Source organism: Aythya fuligula, chromosome 1 (assembly GCF_009819795.1).
Source record: "Aythya fuligula isolate bAytFul2 chromosome 1, bAytFul2.pri, whole genome shotgun sequence".
NCBI lineage: Eukaryota > Metazoa > Chordata > Aves > Anseriformes > Anatidae > Aythya > Aythya fuligula.
Window position 1 is genome coordinate 159,531,962 of NC_045559.1, and position 18,846 is coordinate 159,550,807.

Below are 18,846 nucleotides of genomic sequence, written 5' to 3' on the forward strand. Positions count from 1 at the left end.
ACAACATCAGAGCCTGTTTATTTAAGTATTAGTGTTGTAGGAAAAGTGGTGGAGGAAAAGTGTCTAATTTTAAGCATTTTTTTTTTCATAATGTTAATTACTGTCCTAAAACAAGAAACCTACTGAAGAGATTAGTACACAAACTGTGTGTTCTGATTCCTAATTGTCTGTTTTAACTATGATCAGTTTTCTAATAATTGTGAATCAATTTGCATAAAACTTAAAGTCTTATTCAGCAGCAGGAAAACTCGGATAAGTGTTTAGATGTACCTTAGCAACTTATAGGTGCACAAGTTTAGAAAGAAGGTCTACCTGAAAGAATCACAGAATCACAGAATTGTCTAGGTTGGAAGAGACCTCAAGATCATCGAGTCCAACCTCTGACCTAACACTAATAAGTCCTTCACTAAACCATATCACTAAGTTCAACATCTAAACATCTTTTAAAGACCTCCAGGGATGGTGACTCCACCACTGCCCTGGGCAGCCCATTCCAATGCCTCACAACCCTTTCAGTATAGAAGTTCTTCCTAATATTCAACCTAAAAAAAAAACAGCACAACTTTACACCATTCCCCCTCATCCTGTCGCCAGGCACATGGGTGAATAGACCAACCCCCATCTCGCTACAGACTCCTTTAACGTACTTATAAAGAGTGATAAGGTCACCCCTGAGCCTCCTTTTCTCCAGGCTGAACAAAACCAGCTCCTTCAGCTGCTCCTCGTAAGACCTGTTCTCCAGACCCCTCACCAGCTTCGTCGCCCTTCTCTGGACTCGCTCGAACACCTTGATGTCCTTCTTGTAGCAAGGGGCCCAAAACTGAACACAGTACTTGAGGTACGGCCTCACCAGAGCCGAGTACAGGGGGACGATCACTTCCCTAGACCTGCTGGCCACACTGCTTCTTTTACAAACCAGGATGCCGTTGGCCTTCTTGGCCACCTGAGCACACTGCTGGCTCATATTCAGCCAACTATCCACCATCACTCCCAGGTCCTTCTCTGACAGGCAGCTTTCCAACCACCCATCTCCCAGCCTGTAGCTCTGCTTGGGGTTATTGCACCCCAGGTGCAGGACCCGGCACTTGGCCTTGTTGAACTTCATGCAGTTGACCTCAGCCCATCAGTGCAGCCTATCCACATCCTCCTGCAGAGCCTTCCTACCCTTGAGCAGATTGAGACAGGCACCTAACTTGGTGTCATCTGCAAACTTACTGAGGGTGCACTCAATGCCCTCATCCAGATCATCAATAAAGATATTAAAGAGGACTGGCCCCAGTACCGAGCCCTGGGGAACACCACTAGTGACTGGCCTCCAACTGGATTTGACTCCATTTACCACAACTCTTTGGGCCCAGCTATCAAGCCAGTTTCTAACCCAACGAAGCGTGTGCCAGTCCAAGCCAAGAACAGCCAGTTTCTTGAGGAGAATGCTGTGGGAAACGGTGTCAAAAGCCTTACTGAAGTCAAGGTAGACCACATCCACAGCCTTTCCCTTATCCATCAAGCGTGTCACTTTATCATAGAAGGAGATCAGGTTTGTCAAGCAGGACCTGCCTTTCATAAACCCATGCTGACTGGGCCTGATCACCTGGTTGACCTGTAAGTGCCGTGTGATGACACTCAAGATAATCTGCTCCATGAGATTCCCTGGTACTGAGGTCAAACTGACAGGCCTATAGTTACCTGGGTCTACCTTCTCTGGACCTTCTTGTAGATGGGCGTCACGTTTGCTAGCCACCAGTGGACTGGGACCTCTCCCGATAGCCAGGACTGTTGATAAATGATGGAAAGCGGCTTGGCCAGCTCCTGCGCTAGTTCTTTCAGTACCCTTGGGTGGATCCCATCCGGCCCCATTGACTTGCGTACATCCAAGTGCTGTAGCAGGTTGCCAACCATTTCCTCTTGGATAGTGAGGGCCACATTCTGTTCCCCATCCCCTTCTACCAGCTCAGAGTACTGGGTATCCAGAAAGCAACTGTTTTTGCCACTAAAGACTCAGGCAAAGAAGGCATTAAGCACCTCAGCCTTTTCCTCATCTTTTGTAACTATGTTCCCCCCCACATCCAGTAAAGGCTGGAGATTCTCCTTACTTCTCTGTCTTTCATTAATGTATTTGTAAAAACATTTTTTGTTGTCTTTGACGGCAGTAGCCAGATTGAGCTCCAGATGAGCTTTGGCCTTTCTAATGTTGTCCCTGCACTGCCTCACAACATCCTTATAGTCCTCCTCAGTGGCCTGCCCTCTTTTCCAAAGATTGTAAACCCTCTTTTTCCTCCTAAGCTGAAGCCACAACTCTCTGTTCAGCCAGGCCTGTCTTCTTCCCTGCTGGCTTGTCTTTGGGCACGTGGGGACAGACCGATCCTGAGCCATTAAGATTTCCTTGTTGAAGAGCACCCAGCCTTCCTGCACTTCTCTGCTCTTCAGAACCTCTTCTCAAGGGACTCTACCAACCAGTGTCCTGAACAGTTCAAAGTTGGTCCTCCAGAAGTCCAATACAGTGGTTTTACTGGTCCCCTTCCTGGCTTCTCCAAGAATGGAGAACTCTACCATTTAATGGCCACTCTGCCCAAGACAGTTTCCAACCACCACATCTCCCACCAGTCCTTCTCTGTTCGTGAAGAGGTCTAGCGGGGCACCTCCCCTGGTAGGCTCACTAACCAGCTGCGTCAGGAAGCTATCTTCCACACTCTCCAGAAACATCTCCAGATATGTCCACATGTCCTGAGGGAACTGACAGATGTAGTTGCTAAGCCACTATCCACCATATTTGAGAAGTAACGGCAGTCTGGTGAAGTTCCCACTGTATAGAAGAGGGGAAGTATAACCCCTGTTTTTTAAAAAGTTTAAGAAAATCCAGGGATCCAGGAAACTACAGGCCAGTGTCTGACCTCTGTGCCTGGCAAGATAATGGAGCAGATCCTCCTGGAAAATGTGCTAAGGCAAATGGAAAATATGGAAGTGATTGGTGATAGCCAAAATACCTCCATTAAGGACAGATAGTTGCCTTCTACAACAGGGTTACTGCATTGTGGATAGGGGAAAAGCAAACAACATCATCTACCTGGACTTGTGCAAAGCATTTGACACTGGTCCCCATGATAACCTTTTCTCTAATTTGGAAAGTCATAGATCTGATGAATCAGCCACTATGTGGGTAAGAATTGGCTAAATGGTCACACAAAGAGTTGCAGTCAATGGCTCCATGTTGGAGTGGAGATCAGTAACTAGTGGTGTTCCTCTGCAATCAGTATTGGGACATTCACTCTTGAACATCATTGTTGGTAACATGAATAGTGGGATTGAGTGCACCCTCATCAAGTTTGCCCATGACACTAAGCTGTGTGGTACAGTCAACCCACTGGAGAGAAGGGATATCATCCAGAGGGAAATAGACAGGCTTCAGAGGTGAACCTGTAAGAATCTCATGAAGTTCAACATGGCCAAGTGCAAGGCCCTGCATTTGGGTCAAGGCAATCTTAAGCACAAATACAGGCTAGAAGAAGAATGGACTAAAATCAGCCCTGGGGAGAAAGACACAGGGACGCTGGCTGATGAGAAGCTCAACATGTGCTTGATGCCCAGAAAGACAACTGTATCCTGGGATACATCAAAAGTTGCATGGCCAGCATACCATGGTTGAGGGAGGTGATTCTCTCTGCTCTTCTGATATCCCACCTGGAGTATTGTATTCAGCTCTGAGGCCCCCAGTATAAGAAGGACATGAACCTATTAGAATAAGTCCAGAGGAGGGCCATGAGGATGATCAAAGGGCTGGATCACCTCTTCTACAAAGACAGGCTGAGGGAGTTAGGGTTGCTCAACCTGGAGAATAGAAGGCTCCAGGGAGAGCTTATAGCTAAATGGGGCCTACAGAAAAGCTGGGGAGGGTATCCATGTTATGGAGTGTAGTGACAAGACAAGTAGTAATGGTTTAAATTAAATTAAAAAAAAAAAAAAAAAAAAAAAAAGTAGTTTCAGATTAGATATAAAGAAGAAATTATTTACTTAGAGGGTGATAAGGCACTGGAACAGGTTGCCCAGAGAAGCTGTGAGTGCCCCATCCCTGGAATTGTTTAAGGCCAGGTTGGGTAGGGTTTTGATAAACCTGGTCGAGTGGTAGGTGTCCCTGCCCGTGAAAAAAAAAGAGGGTTGGAATTAGATGATATTTATAGTCCCTTCCACCCCAAATTATTCTTTATTTCTGTGATTCTTTAATTCTATGTTTAATTTAATTAATTGAATGCTGTATTCACAACTAAATGACTACTGATATATTTGGCATTACTTGTTTTCTGTTTTTGCTGTTGGAATATTAGAAATAACTTGCCCTTTCATGGAGAATCTGAGAATGATTCGGGTTGGAAAGGATCTTTTCAGGTATGAAAGGATCTTTAAAAATCAAAAATCAAAAATTTAAAAATCATCAGCTACCTCTGCCATGGGCATGGACATTTTTACTAGATCACGTTGTCCAAAAACACATCCAACCCGACGATGAACACTCTCGGGGCTGGGGTATGTCATTTATATTTGTCCAACAAGTAAACTGAAAAGATTTCATTGAAAAAAATATGGGTTTTCACTGGTAAGTTGATCTGAGGAGAGGACTGGGATAGCTGAAACCTGTGTCTACAGGTTTCACGTCACACCCACATTTCATCCTTATTGCTCCACTATGTCAAGCAAATATTGATTGACTTCATGAGATTATCCTTCATAATATATTGGTGTCCAAATGTAACAGTTCATTTACTCTAACTGACAAGTGTATGTACTGCAACTGTCATTAACAGGATGATGCAAATTCCACTGGTCACTCTAAATACTACTTAATAGTAATTAGTTTTCAAGTTTGTAGTCATGTCTTTAAGAAATCTTTTTTTTTTTTTTTTTTTTTTTTTTTTTTTTGTTACTTCTCTAAAATAGTTTTCATACTGTAGTCAGAAGAACTTTAAGGTCAGGATATTGAGGTCTTCTGCCATTCACTTTTTCCCTTACTGTATCCACATGGCAAACCTCACTTGGAGTGCCTTCACTTACAATACACTTGAACTGCTTTCATCTTGCCATGTGTGTAATAGTCTTCTTTCTCCTTTAGCTTTTGACTGAACTCAGTCAGTTATGAACCTGGTAAAGTATGAAAAGTTCATAATCTTCTTTGTTAGTTAAACTTAAGAATATCTCAAACTCTGGAGAAAAAAAAAAATCAGTATGTTTTCTTAGAACATTAATTTCATGCAGACAACACACCCCATATTATATAATTCTTTGGGGACTGTCTGTAGTATACCACATAGCTTGTAACATTAAAAGTCTTTGACCTGAATGGGGTGTTTTTTATTTTATTTTATTTTATTTTATTTTATTTTATTTTATTTTATTTTATTTTATTTTATTTTATTTTATTTTATTTTATTTTATTTTATTTTATTTATTGTCATTACTCCCTTAATATGTGTCAAGTCTATCACTTTTCCTCTGTGTTCTTGTTGATGATGATGAGCCATGAAGCTTTGGATTCAGACATAGTTGGTGTCCCATCTGTTGTTATAGAAAACAGTTTCACCATAATTATTTTGCATTTAATAATATACTTGAACTCAACATAATTATCTTCCTCACTTGTTTTGTTTTCATTATTTTTGTCATTGAAATATCTTTGTTTACATGGCTCATGAGCTATTCCACATGCAAATAGTCCCATTTAAACAAATGAGAAATACATTATTAAATATATTTTAATCCTTAACAAGTATATATATTTGTACGTATTTACCCTCAGAAAACACATGTACTATATAGCTCATTATTTACCTAATTTCTTGTTTGTTTGGAATATTTGTTAGGGAGGTCTTTCCATCATTACTTTGAAGAAAACTATTTCTATAAAAACATCAGCAGCTTTGAAAGATATTTTAGTAGTGATTTTCAGTTTTATATATACATATATATATATATATTTTTTTTAAAGAAAAAATGCTTGTTTTTCTTCTGGAGACCATATAATCTTTATTGGAGAAGTACTACTTTTGGAAAAAGTCTCATTCTCCACACATTATGCTGACATTAGACTTTTTCCTTTTGTTTCTTTTTTTCTATTCTTTGTTTATAGCCTTTCTTTATTAGTTAGATACAGTCAGTATAGGTGTTCATATTTTCATCAGCAGTTTTCAAGCTCACTTCCCCACTTTCCTTGAAAACAATATACATATTTACTGTTCAAATGCAGAGGTCTATGAACTACATCTGTACTTCCTTTGATTAAATTGAAACTAATAACATTCTTATCTCAGGTCTAAATACATTTCTTTCACTTATGTTTTTTTATTTTTTCCATTTTTTTTCCCCTTCTTTATTGGCTGGTCTCCACAGATGAGGAGATGGAAGAAATAATTTACAACTTCTTTACCTTGGTCTTCACTGGTGGTCAGTCTTCCCACATCTCTTAAGACCACAAACCTCTAGACAGGCTAGGGGAGCAGACTCTTTCCCACTGTAAGCAAAGAGCAAGTTCCTGATGCAACTTACTTCAAGTCTATGGGCCATGATGAAATGCAACCCAAGGTACTAATGTACTCCAAGCCACTATCCATCATATTTGAAAAATCATGGCAGTCAGGAGAAGTCCCCAGAGAGTGGAGAAAGGGAAACACTCCCATTTTTAAAAAGTTTAGAAAGGAAGAGTCAGGGAACTACAGACTGGTGAACCTCACCTCTGTGTTTGGAGAGATCACGGAACAGATCTTCCTGGAAGCAATGTTAAGGTGCATAGAGGACAAGGAGGTAATCCAGGACAGCCAGCATGAATTCACCAAGGACAAATTGTGCCTGACCAATTTGATGGCTTTCTATGAAGGAGTGATTACATCAGTTGACAAGGGAAGACAATCTGATGTCATCTACCTGGACTTCTGCAAGGCCTTTGACATGGACCCACATGACATTCTGATCTCCAAATTGGAGAGAGATGGATTTGAAGGGTGGACAATTCAGTGGATAAGGCGTTGGCTTGTAGGTTGCACCCAGAGAGTGGAGATCAATGTCTCTATGTCCAGTTGAAGGCAAATGAAGATCGATGTCCCTCAGAGGTCTGTACTGTTTAATATCTTTATCAACAACATAATGAGGTTGAGTACACCCTCATCAAGTTGTCAGATGACACCAAGATGAGTGGTGCAGTTCACAGAACAGAAGGAAGGGATGCCATCCAAAGGGACCTGGACAGACTGGAGAAGTGGGCCTGTACGAAACGCTTGAGGTTCTACAAGTCCAAGTGCAAGGTGCTGCACTTGGTTGGACTAATCCCAGACATGAGTACATACTGGGAGAACTCACTGAGAGTTCTTCCCTTCCCTTCCCTTCCCTTCCCTTCCCTTCCCTTCCCTTCCCTTCCCTTCCCTTCCCTTCCCTTCCCTTCCCTTCCCTTCCCTTCCCTTCCCTTCCCTTCCCTTCCCTTCCCTTCCCTTCCCTTCCCTTCCCTTCCCTTCCCTTCCCTTCCCTTCCCTTCCCTTCCCTTCCCTTCCCTTCCCTTCCCTTCCCTTCCGTTAGGAGCACAAATGACAAGAAAAAAACATATGTTTGTGCTTGAGTTGATATTCCTACAAATAAGTTCCTACACACAAAAGTATCAAGGAAAATAATCAATTACAAGGACAAAATAATAAGTTGGAACTCTGCTATAGTGCATGAAAGAACTATTTTTCCAAATGTAAATTAAAAACCACATTAAATTGTACTTCTGTAAGCATATGGAGGGTGGGGGCTGGGGTAGGGATTCATTTCTGATGAGTATATTACTATCCAGTTTTGGGTCTTTGCTACACAATTCCTTTTTTTTTTTTTTTTTTTTTTTTTTTTTTTTTTTTTTTTATCCTTGGAAAAATAATTTTGACCAAAATACTAGGGAAAATAATTTAAAATCACCAAAACATTTTTGACTAAGTCCACAAAATCTGTGGATAATTTTGAATGATTATTTTCTTAATTGTGAGAATCTCAATTTTACTGTATCTGTCTGAAGTAACATCTGGGTTGGAAAACCAGCGTGTTGAGAGTACTGAGATTTCATCAAAGGATATCAGCAGCATTATCAGTAGCACTTGAATTAGATCCATAGTTGACATTCTCAGTGCCCCAACAAAAAATGCAAAACTCACTCTGCCATTTCTGCCATATAACCAGCCCAAAACACTTAGCTGCTGCTTCTTGGTTAAGTCTGGCTGAGATGCACATCATCTGCTTTCTTCCAGTGCAAAGAACGGGTGGCTATGGGGTAGTGGGATATCTTCAACTGGCACAATCTCCCTGTTGTTCTATGGCAGGCATTTGGAGAGTATGAGCAGAATTTGTCTGCTGAACCTTCATTTTCTGCTTGAACCAGTTCCTGGTTTCTCCAGGGAAAGATAGCGTGCCAAATGGGAACATTCTCCAAGCTGTGTCTGCACAGAGGACACACATAGTTAGCTTAGACAGTACGCTTGAGGAGCTCTAATGTACTAAACTCCAGAAACTCCAGTTCTATATATTCTATATATATTCTATATTTAGAGCTGTTAGTTATTGTCAGGACTGGAAATTTTGGCAATTAAACCACATGAGAAGTTGAAATATATGTATGTAACCATTTACTTTCAGATTGTAGATATCATACAATCATAGAATATCCCAAGTAGGAAGGTGCCCATAATGATCACCGAGTCCAACTCCTGTCTCTGTACAAGATGACCCAAAAATCAAACCACGTATCTGAGAGCATTGTCCAAACATTTCATGAACTCCAGCAGGCTCAGTGTCATGACCCGAGGAGCCTATTCCAATACCCAGCCACCCTCTCAGTGAAGAACCTTTTCCTAATATCCAGCCTGAACATCCCCTGTCGCAGCTTCATGCCATTTCTTTGGGTTCTGGTCACCAGAGAGATCAGTACCTGCCCTGCCACTTCCCCTCATGGGGAGACTGTAGGCTGCCATAAGTTCTCCCCTTCTCCAGGCTAAAAAAAAACAAGTGACCTCAGCTGGTCCTCATACATCTTCCTAGAACCTTCACCGTTTCCATAGATTTTCTTTGGGCACTTCCTAATAGCTTTATGTCTGTCTTATATTGTGGTGCCCAAAACTGCACACAGTACTTGAAGTGAGGCCACATCAGTGCAGAACAGAGCAGAAAAATCACTTCTCTTGACCAGTTAGCAACACTGTGCTTAATGTACCCCAGGATACAATTAGCCCTTTTGGCTGCTAGGGCAGAGTGCTGATTCATATTCAACTTACCATCAACCAGAACCCCACATTTCTTTCTGCGGGGCTGCTCTCCAGCTTCTCATCATTCAGCCTGTACATATATCCAGTGTTGCCCATTTCCACGTGCAGAATCTGGCACTTGCTCTTGTGAAACTTCATGTGGTTGGTGATTACCCAGACATCTAATTTGTGAAGACCTCTCTGCAAGGCCTCTCCACCCTCAAGGGAGTTAACTGTCCCTCCCAATTTAGTTTAACCCACAGACATACTCAGTATACCTTCAAGTCCTACATCCAAATAATTTATAATAACATTAAGAGAATGGGCCCCAAAAGGGAGCACTGGGGAACCCCACCAGTGACTGGCTGCCAGCCTGATGTAACCCCATCTAATATCACATTTTCAGCCTATTTGAGATATGTATTTCAACAACTATAAATGTGAGTTATATAGAGCTTGGGGGACTGCATTTTCTTTTGGCTCCAGATCATAATGGAATTGATTTAGAGGGGAATAAGACAACCATTCACTCTCAGACAGGTCTGCCATAGTACAAATAAAATATAGATGATGGTACACAATTTCCTTTTCCAAATGATCGAAAGAGTTTAATTTTGCTGGCAAAAATCTGATTCTCAATTACATAAAAGGAACACCAATCAATTTTAATAAGTTGAAATTTAAAGACATGATCCATCTCTGTAACAAATGCAACTCATGCCATTTGCTCAAATACTTCATTTTAGCAACCAAAGCAAATGTTGAGAAGGGGAAGACACAACAATTTTACAGAATGTCTTAGAGCTTTGCTTTGGTATGTTTAACAGAAAAGGGATTCTGAAACTTCAGTTTTTTTTTTTTTTTTCTAAAGATTTACTTAGTAGGGTATGAAAGAACTCACATAATTTTTACTAGTTTCACAATAAAAGTTTACACACATTGTTTAGTAGTAGATTGAGCAGAGTGAAGTTGGCCTATCATTTAAGCATGAAGTTCTGTGTGTTTCTATTTTATTTAAATAGTTGTAGCTATACTCTATGAAAAGAAACTCGTGTTTCACTTGTGTTTCAGTTGATATCTAACAGGAAAAACATATATATATAGTGTTTTTGTTCTTTGTTGAGATATGTGATTATGCATCAAAATCATTGGAAACAGCTTGTAGAGAAAAAATTAATATGCTCTTAGCATCACATAAGTATATGTATGAGCATGTATATGCAGAAAAGTAGAATGGTACACTAATTTCAGTCACTGTGACACACTATAACCCAAAGAATCTTTATTTCCCATGAAAGAACATCAGGGATATGAACATAAATGTCTGTGAATTCCTAGTAGTCAAAAAAAAAAAAAAAAAAAAAAAAAAAGATTGTACCAAGGCAATTCATAGGAAGATTTTCTATTCATTAAGCAGGATTTAAAATGCATATTGCACAACAAGGGCTTTGTCACAATGACAAATATGTGTTCACGCTGTGAACCTGGAAAGGAATTTAAAAGGAAAGTATCTTAAATCAGATACCTGAACACATCATGTTTTTCATCAGTTCAGTCGCATTTATTCATCCTCTAGCTCCTTCAGCTGCTTACCCACTAGTAGAAAACCTATGAATTTACTGTACCTTCAAGGGAACAAATTATTCCACAGAACATGCAACCAAGTTATTGGGTTCATTAATGATACAAAATAAATTTTATCTCTAGACACTATTTATTCAAAGTCAAGGCTGGCTCCTGGCTCTTTTAAAATAATTTTGTGATGTAATAGTGCAAGAGAACCTCAGTTTTTCTATAAATAGGTAATGCAGGAATGAGATTTAAAATAGAACTGCAAGGTTTAGAACTTTCAAAATAGGCCTGTAAATTTAGATGTCTAATCAGGAATTACAGATCCTAATTTCCAGCACTTGTAATTCAACCTCTTGTGTCACAATGACCTTCAGAACAATGGAGTACCACAGGTGCTCTGTTTTACATGCAACGTATAATAATAATATTCCAAAATTCATTTCAGGTTCCTAATTCTCTCAACGTGTTTATCAATCTTTTATTACATAATTAGCTATCAGTAGGATACAAATAAGCATTTCAGAATTTCCTTGAAAAATATTCAGCTGCTGTTAATTAATGTCTGCATTTAATTCTACAGTATTCCTGCAGATCCTTTTACTTCTTAATTGGTCCCCAAACTGCAGCTAAACTGCTCCCATACACCATACATACAGACAGATGAAACTGTCTGAGAGAGCTGGCTGGACAGGTAAAGGACTTCATTTGTCTGACTGCCTTTGGGATAACCTATCACCTAAAAATATCTACACAAGGGAGGCAGGGCTTGCAAGTCTCCAAGTGGTTACAGTCTCACATTTTTCCTAACTATGCTAATGAACTAGTAAAAAAACACAGTAGCCTTGACATAAGTATTTTTTTTTCTAAATAATTAACAACTGTATAATTTGAGATATAAGCTAGAGACTGAAAGATCAAAATAGTATTTTTAGTACGTACTTGAACACACTGAAATTATATTGCAATGTATATTTATTCTGAATAGTTGAAATTCAACAAAGTCACCTCAGGTACTGCTTTTGTTATATATTTCTAACTTCTATACTCTATGGTTAAACACAATTTCAATATCTGATTTACACATACATATTTATCCTTATTTTTCTAATACAGATATGCTTTGCGTTTATAAGAAGACAGCTTCTACATCTTGAATTTCAGCTATGATACAGCTCATTACATTAGTACAAATTGACACAATTTGACAGTGCCTACCCTGTAAAGATCCTTCACTCAAGGAAGGCCTTGTGTGCTCAAGGGACAAACTTCAATGAAATTAAATTCCTAAAATAGAAGCATACTCTTCTGCATCCTAATATTGGATGCAAAACAAGCAAAGTGAAAAACTGCAGAGGAACACTGAACTTGTCAGTATTTTGAGTTTATTCCTCATAGATATAATAAGTAGGCTGAAGAAAACAGTATTTAATGCTTTAGGGCTCATGGGACTGCTTTAACATAACATTTAAATCTGCTCACATTATTTGCAAGATTATGAGAGAAAATATATAGGGAGATGTCTGAATGGAAACAAACAAACAAAAAAAAAGAAAATAATGAAATGTAGGATTGATTTATGGTAATTCATAAATGCATGGAAAAGATTATTAATTTGTTCTTTTTAAGCATCAGTTCAGGTTAATATGCAGTTTTACTTCAGGAGAAATATATTTGTCTATATATTTTTCTATATAAACAAAAGAAATATCAGAGACAATTGACTGAGCTAACATATCAATGAATTTTTTTCATATAAATAAATAAAACAGGCTAAAACCTGCTTTTCATGACATAAATAGAAGACAAATTCAAAGACTTTTTTAAAAAATTACTTTTATTTTTGTGAAGAAAAAATAACATTTTAAACCATATGAACAAATACGTTTTATTCAGCCTTAAAATACAACTTTTATTTATTTATTTATTTATTTATTTTTCATGAAATATTAGAAAACAGAATCTGATTACAGGAAGTAATTCAAGCAATTGATTAAGTATAGTCCATGCTATTCCATCACAGAGCATTTGGTAGAGCAGCCCTGAATATACATAGCCGCATTATTACATGTAGTACAAGTTGTTGTTATATAGGTTAAAGTATTCATTTTTTGTTAGTGTAGCAAATATAGGAGCTGATTCCTTTTATATTGCTAAAAGGATGCAACTTTAGATGGACAGAGCAGAAACCCTTATCTCAAGATCATTACATGGAAGTCTAGCAGCTGCAGAACCTTGTCTGTCCCTCTGTGATTCTCTCAGTTCTTAACTGATATAGTGGCTCGTAGGGATGAAGACAGAGATTTAAAAATGTTTTTGCAGCTAACTTTATATCAGGTCCTCTGGCCACTGCAATCTATTGTGCTAGTTTCATCCAAGGTGTAGATAGAGGTTAGTAAAAAAGTATGAATAGTTTTTTTTTTCCCCACTAAGTAATTAAAAAGACAATTTCTTCTTTCCCCATTTTTCTCTTTCTCCCTGTCTGTCACGCATTACTGTATATACATACAGACACAGTGTCCCGCTTAGTGAAATGGATAAAAAATACATATTACTTTGGCAATCATTAATCAATATGCCAGAGTGGAATTTGAAAAAATATATATTTATATTTGAGAAAAGTCTTTCACATGATACATAAACCAAAACTGATCTCCTAAGTCATGTCAGCAGAAGCTTACATAGATGGCCAATCTGTGCATCAGGTAATACATACTTATGCTTTTGTTGTTAGTGGTGGTAGTGGTGGTCTTGTGGTGGTCTGCATGCATAACTACAAAACCTGCCAAAATTTGCACTTCTGCAAATAATTCACAATGAACTTATCTTCTCCTACTCACTTCACTTTTTCTTTTATATTTTTTTTTTTTGTCATTTAACTTTGGTTTCTTTTCTTGGGAAGAAATACCACTGTATTTTACCACAATCTGTGGTTTCTAAATTAGGATGGCTATATTTTCATCTAGAAGCTCTGCTACATATGTACAGAAAATGTGTCTTTTCAGAATCTCTCTCTCAAAAAAAAAAAAAAAGTTTATCATGCATTCTCTGATAAAAAAAATGTTTATAATATTGATCACAGTAATTGAAAGCTCTATGCTTAGCTCATTTTATTCTTTTATGTTAAATATCCCATGGTTATGTACCACATTTATAGATCATTGTCAAGAAAAATGAGGGGAAATAAGGCAACATTGGGTAATGTAGGAAATGGTTAATAACTGTGGCACAGAAACTGTCAAAAAATGATGTATGTACTAAGACTAGAAAACTGACATTGCACATTTCTGAAGTGCTTCAGAAGCAGTTTCTGAAATCATTGTAATGATAGAAACAGGTGAGTTAGAACAAAAATGGCTGGGTCTTTGAAAAACAGGTTAGAGTTTTTACAGAAATGAGTGGTGAAGATAAGCACGAATGGATTACACATTGTTGGAGGATACTATTGAAGACAGAGAAAAAGATGCTAAAAGTATCTTGGCCGACACAGCATAACCATTATAGACAGAAGCTGAGGAAAACAAAAAGAAATTGGGTAATTTCTGGATAGTGCTAGAGAGCTCCAGGCTGTTAGAGGAAGTAAATTGACAAATGTTTTTACAGAGCTAGCTATAAGGTTAGAATTTTAATGTCAAAGAATATTTGCTGAAATGATCCTACAAAAACAACAACAGCAAACAAAAATTATCTGACGTATTTAGATGACTAGGGAAGAGGAAGCTACTGTTTCAGTAATAAATTATTTTCTCTCTTCAAATTATTTTTTCTTTAAGAAATAAATTTAAAATTGAGCAACATCTTTCAGGTGACCAAGCATTGTTTTGTTTTCTTTTGTTTTGAACCCTGCAGAACACTGTAGTATCCTCTTACTTTACCATGCGTTACCATGTATATAATGGGATTTTTCACCTTTTTTAACAGATTGACCTTGTGTCTTATTCTTTGGGGGAAACTGTTTGAATCTAACAAGAACTTTTAGTCATTGAATCAAATTTACTCTTCTCTGTTTTCATCAAGTCGAAATATGGAGCAGTCTGAATCTGGTGACTTTTATCATAACTTTTAAAGTAATGATTTGGAAAACTAGACATTTAAAACAATATCAACAACAACAACAACAAAAACCTTCCTAATTGACTGATTTAGTGTTCAGTGGTGGGTGGAAGAAGCTTATTTACTTTAGGTTTGTGATGGGGCATTTTCAGTGGTAAGCAGGAGAGACTAGAAAATCAGAGAGACGGATCATACATCACAACATCCACACAATGGTCTATCAGAATCTCTGATTCTCAAAATCATTTCCAGATGTTTGAGAGAAAAATGAATTAAATTAACCAAATATAGTTTTTATTTTTTTTTTTTTTTTTTTTTTCCTCTTCCTCCCTTGCATGTTTCCCTCCCTCAAAAATAGCAATACATTGAATACCTCAGCAACTTTGAGTTACTGAAATGATAAGGCAGAAATAAAAAATACTCTGAACAAGGAAAACATGAATTATTTTGCAAAGGAGAAATTGTTACTTGGAAAGATTAATAATTATTATAATCTAATTTCTAATTTCTTGTATTCTGCTTTTTTTTTTTTTTAAACTGCATGCATACCCATATGTACATGTGCAAGTGTATTTACTTTTAAGGAGCAATTTGTGTACATTTTACTTTACCAAGAGAGATCTAGGTTATCATGTTATTTTCTGCTTTTGTTTTTTCAATTTCTGTGTTTTGTTGTTGTTGTTATTTGTTTGTTTGTTTAATGTGGCTTAATGTAAACCAAATCTCTTTGTAAGAGAATGTGAGCTGTGATTCAGTAACTGTCTTCTTTTTTTTTTTCTTTTTTTTTTTTTTTTAAAACTAATTTTCAGATTCATTCATTTATCTAGATAGATCTTCTAATTTTAAAAGATTAAATGCAAAATGTTATAGAATTACACCAAACTTAAAAAAATAAAATAAAATAAAATAAAATAAAATAAAATAAAATAAAATAAAATAAAATAAAATACATGAGAAAGAATAAGACCCAGTAAAACAACAACAGTAATTGAGATGTGGGAATTTGAGGAAACCATGTCAATAAATGTTGCAGAGTCTAATATAGACAAATTTACTCAAGCGACAGTAAAAGAAAAAGTAAAGTAGTATAAATTAGATAAAATAGTTATGTAGCATACCAGTCCCAAAAACATATTCAAGAGTTATTGCAGAAAAAAAAATAATCAATAAATATTGAAACCATTAATCTAGTTTATAGCTATAGTTAATAGTTATAGATACAGTTATAGATGAACAGGATAATTGTCAAAATAAGCAAAGGTATGTAACACAAGTTAAAAGAATAATTATATATGCAAGGAGTTGGTTCTATTTAACACTTAGTTAAAATAATACGCTTAGTTCCTTCCATTCACCTTTCTACAAGGACATTATTGCCCTGGACAACAGTATAAGGTGATAACAATAAGGTTCCACAGTCTGTACAGTAGTGAAAAATATGGATTTGTGCTCTTTAGGTGACCTAAATAGGAGCATTCAAAATAAGGTAGTTTTGATATAGTGAAATGTCAAACTGTTCACACTGAAGAAATAGCAGAAAATAAATGGAACAGTCAAAAAGAGGACATTCATGCAGGGACTATTTTACCCAGGTAGAGAAACATATGAACTGAGGCAACAAATAAGATCAGTGAAGTAAAAATATAAATGAAGAGAAAAAACAGGTAGAGACTCATATTTTTTGAAGCAATGGAAGACATTAAAGGACACAGAATAAGAAAAAAAAAAAAAAAAAGGGGAGAGAGAGAAACGTAAGATTTAAATACATTTAAAGGATATGTTTCTTTTGACATTTTAGCATGTTATATGTTTCCAGATTTATGTGGAGTAAACAGATTATCTTCATTGCTTGTCTTTAAACTATGAATGGTCAACAACTCTTTTATAAGAACAAGTTTACAATGAAAGGCTCACTTGATGCCACGTGTGCTGTGCTTAGGACTTGCACTTGCCACTAGAAGTAGGAAGCCTGACTACAATGTCACCAGAGGAGATAAGGACTGCCAGCAAATTGGGTCAGTTCAGTGTTATTTTATGCCATATGGGAATTAAAGAGACAGAAGCAATGGTAGCAGAATTCACCTAAGCAAGAAAAGGCATTTAAAATGTAGATATCAAAAGTCAGATAGAAAATACAGACTATTTGGCTTTTCTGAGGCTAAATTTTTCCCTTGGATTTAGGAAGTTTAATCTAAACTTTAGTCCTTCCTTATTTGGAAAAATACTAAGCTCTGAGATGATCAGAAGTAATTTTAAGATATTTTCAGTACCATGTTTCCATGACAAGAGAAGGAAATTTGTGGAAGAATGATGTTACATACAAGAATGTTAAAGCAGTGTGAGAGTAGTGAATCTGAAAAGCATTAATGTTGGAGCACTTGATATAAAGCAAGGGAAAGTTCTGGCATGCTTTAAAAATCCAAGACCATTGCATTGGAAAAGCAAAATTCTAAAAAATACTGACATGAGTTGTTAAACAAGATAAATACAGCAGTTACATTCTAATTGTATGAGATCACAAACAAATAAAGGAATAAAATAGATTACCCTGCATTTACAGTTACTTGCAAATACTTCAGTGATAGCTTGACGCAGTAAATAACTTGTGCTACTTAATTAATATCTATGACAGTAATTCTTTCTTTTTGGTTTCAAAAATTATTTCCATCCTAAAACTCCTAACAAAGCTGACTCTGAATTTTCCTTGGATTCATCTGTATTGAAAGAAAATGAAAGATTTTCAAAGAACAAAAAGAATGATTTATTTTCCTCAGGCTTCAAGTATGGTACCATTAGAACAGTAAGTATAGATTGTCATGAGGCAGAGTTTGTGCCTTATTATATGAAGCTAAGTAATAACATTTTAGAATAAAATTATGACAATTGTCTTCTTATTTCTGAATCTGATCTTTGGACTTCTTCAGGAAAAAAAAATGACAGTACCTTGTGCATATTAAACAGAGAAATATATATATCTGATTTTTTTGCTAGTCAGACCACACAGGCTCTCATAACAAGGAAGATTTTATTTATTTATTTATCTATCCTATTCTGTGTAATACAGTTTATTTCTTCTCTTATGGTCTAATTGAAAGACACAGAGTATTTTCATTGACTCTAGGAGGTTGTTAGTGCATAGAAAATTAGGTGATAAACATCTCTCATAGGAGAATTAAGTCCATATCTAATCATTTCTAACTCCTTAGCATACGTGCTTAGAAATGGAAAGTTTTCTTCAAACTCTTTGACAGAAGCTAAAGTAGGAAACTGCTCTGAAAAAGTGTTGTGAATTCTAAAACTAAGCATAAAATAAAAATAATGACTTCTTTATGATTTCAGAAACCATAAGAAGGTATAAGGTGTGGGTAATAAGAAACAGGTCTAATAATAATAAAAATTTAAAAAGTTGAATACTTTTAAGTCAATAAATTACTGACTATAAAAATATAGACTATGACAAATGCACATTTTTTTCTGGTTTTAAGAGGGTATATTGATTTTTTTCTATTCTGTATCTCTTAGTCAGCTCTATAGACACACCTACACATCATATGGTGCCATATTTCATTAAACCATGATTTTCTTCCCTGAGTCTAAAACTGCTTTCTGTCTTTGAAATTCAGTAATGTTATAGGCAGGATTACTTGACCTATGTAAATTATAACTTTGAAATAGATAACTTAATATGCATGTTTTCTTTACATGAAATTATTTTTTAGTGAAAAAAAAAAAAAGTGTATTATTAACCTCTGTCTATTTAATTTTAAAGTTTTTATATATATGTACATTTTATAATATTTTAATATATGTATTTGGAAAAACTCCTTTTTTTTTTTTTTTCCTATGTGAAATATTATATATAGCCTGTCCTTTCAGTCTAACTAGAAAGTAATTCATTATATATTACAACTTACAGAATTTGAATAATTCTTTGTTCTGATGTAATACACCTCTTTGTTCACAACACAATAATTGAATATTG